Source organism: Nansenia antarctica (assembly GCF_963989245.1).
Source record: "Nansenia antarctica genome assembly, chromosome: 17".
NCBI classification, from domain to species: Eukaryota; Metazoa; Chordata; class Actinopteri; order Argentiniformes; family Microstomatidae; genus Nansenia; species Nansenia antarctica.
In genome coordinates, this window is record NC_137687.1 from 7545285 (window position 1) to 7547784 (window position 2500).

The window sequence follows — 2500 nt, forward strand, 5'->3', positions numbered from 1 at the left end:
AGCAGATTCAGGAGAGGAGAGGGGAATGGGGGTTATTCTGAGGGATTATTCTGAAGCTATATCCCCAATAACTGGGGGAGTAAGTGAGTGAGAGTGTGTCTGATGTGTGTGTGTGTCTTATAGAGTGTATTAGCTAGTGTGTATGATGAGTGTCAGCACTACGTCTCCTAAAGACACCCGCTTCCCCCTCTACTGTGTCCCTAAGAACTTCTATTGCCCCCCTTGTACTGTTTCTCTGTTCCTCCAGTATAAAAACAAAAACAAAAAAAACTAGGTTTTAGAAGAAGGTGATAGAAGAAGGTTTTTCCTTCTATCAATGGCCCCGGGCCTGAGCTAGATTACTCTTCCTGCCACGAATGGTGGACTGATGATTCACATGCTTAGCATTCAAATGTATTGATTGTAAGTCGCTTTGGAATAAGGCGTCTGCTAAATGCCAAAAATGTTAATGTAAATGGCCTACCTTGATGCCCTTGCCCAGGCTCTCCAGCGAGTTGATGTCCAGGCCCTCCTTGCAGGCCTGCAGACAGGAGATGACCTTCTGGCTCTCGATCTTCCCTGGCCTGATGGTCAATCCTGAGAGACTCCCCCGGAAGTACTGGGTGAACTGGGGCTTCGTCACCTCGCCACCTACACGTACAGACACAAACACGCGCGCACGCACGCAAACGCGCACGCACGCACGCAAACACACACACGCACGCACGCACGCACACACACACACACACACACACACACACACACACACACACACACACACACACATACACACATATATACACAGTTCCTGAGTCAGCTCTTAGAGGATCCTCATCCCTTGCCTCTGCCACTACCACTGTATGTCCTCACTGCGGGCCCAGGCAGATGGTATAGTGACAGTCCGCTGATGCCAGGTCGTTCATCACAACAGGTTTCAGTTTGCTTTGAGCCAAAATGGAAGCTCCGCATCTAATTGTCTTTAGCACCGTCGTTAGGAGAGGGTTTCAACTACAGCCTGACACATACCAGCCCTTGTGGACAGGCTCTTGGTAAACAGAACCCTTCAACAGACAGACAGGCAATGTCTGCATGGTTTACAGACAGTTACATACATGCATACAACCATACACACACACACACACACACACACACACACGCTGACCTTTCTCTGTTACTTACGCACATTTTTTAGTTCCTAATGGTGCCCTGGTTGCCAGAGCAGTTCTTGGAGAAAAACTCTCCTTCCTCCCCCTCCCTCCCCTGCTCTTCCCCTCCCTCCCCTGCTCTCCCCCTCCCTCCCCCTCCCTCCCCTGCTCTCCCCCTCCCTCCCCCTCCCTCCCCTGCTCTTCCCCTTCCTCCCGCTCCCTCCCCTGCTCCTCCCCTTCCTCCCCCTCCCTCCCCTGCTCCTCCCCTTCCTACCCCTCCCTCCCCTGCTCTTCCCCCTCCCTCCCCTGCTCTCCCCCTCCCTCCCTCCCCTGCTCTTCCCCTCCCTTCCCTGCTCTCCCCCTTCCTCCCCCTCCCTCCCCTGCTCCTCCCCTTCCTCCCCCTCCCTCCCCCTTCCTCCCCCTCCCTCCCCTACTCTTCCCCTTCCTCCCCCTCCCTCCCCCTCCCCTACTCTTCCCCTTCCTCCCCCTCCCTCCCCCTTCCTCCCCCTCCCTCCCCCTCCATCCCCTGCTCCTCCCCTTCCTCCCCCTCCCTCCCCTGCCCTTCCCCTTCCTCCCCCTCCCTCCCCTCCCCTCCTCTTCCTCACTCAAAATGGCTGCTTACGCCCCATCATTTCCCTGACAGATGTTATCAATTCACAGTCGAGGCCAGGGAAACCATTAAGACCCACCCACACAGGGAAAAAAAAAGGGACCGATCGGATTATTCAGACGTCGTGAACCGAGAATAATATGGATGATAAAACCGCTGATCGCTCCGCTTTGTGGCAGCCAGTCTTTACATCATGTCAGCTCTGCTCAGTGTGTCGCCAACTTGCCTTCCTCTCTGAGACGATTCAGAGCCTGATGGAGGAACTAAGCAGTAGGCATTGTAGAGTACACACTGTGTATGTGTGTGTGTGTGTGTGTGCGTGTGTGTGTGTCAGAAGTGGCACTCAATTCTATGAAGGAATGAGAGATGGAAGGCAACAGCCCTTCCATTAAAAGAGAGAGTGGGAAATAAACACTGTACCCTTAATGGTCTGCTGGAGAAGGCAGGCTACCCTATGTTCTTTTTTTTTATGTCTTCCCATTCTTACATGTCCCCTCCCATCTGTCAATTCTGTCTCTCGAAGGTTTCCATCAACCCCCACTCGTTCAATACGCAGTGCTAACAGTGCTAGTAGTGCTTAAAAGTAGTGCTTACTTAGCTGTCTATATATACCGTTTATTAACACTTTTAAGAAGGATAATAATTGGAAATAATGGAAACTAACAAACATGGAACAATTTACATCAAAGACAGAATTGGCTCCAGAAGTTGAAAGAGACCTGTCTGCCTGTCAATAGCATAGAGCTAGCAGCTGAAGCGTAGCCTT

At 52.0% G+C, this 2500-nt stretch overlaps 1 pseudogene across 1 annotated transcript in view; it reads right to left on the bottom strand.

The window, feature by feature from the left end:
- LOC308172845 (calsyntenin-2-like) overlaps nucleotides 1-2500 on the bottom strand; it is a 205208-nt pseudogene that overhangs the window by 31837 nt on the left and 170871 nt on the right. Inside the window, exon 9 of the transcript in view lies at nucleotides 464-630. The product of the transcript in view is annotated as a calsyntenin-2-like (transcript). The remainder of the gene's footprint in view (nucleotides 1-463; nucleotides 631-2500) is intronic.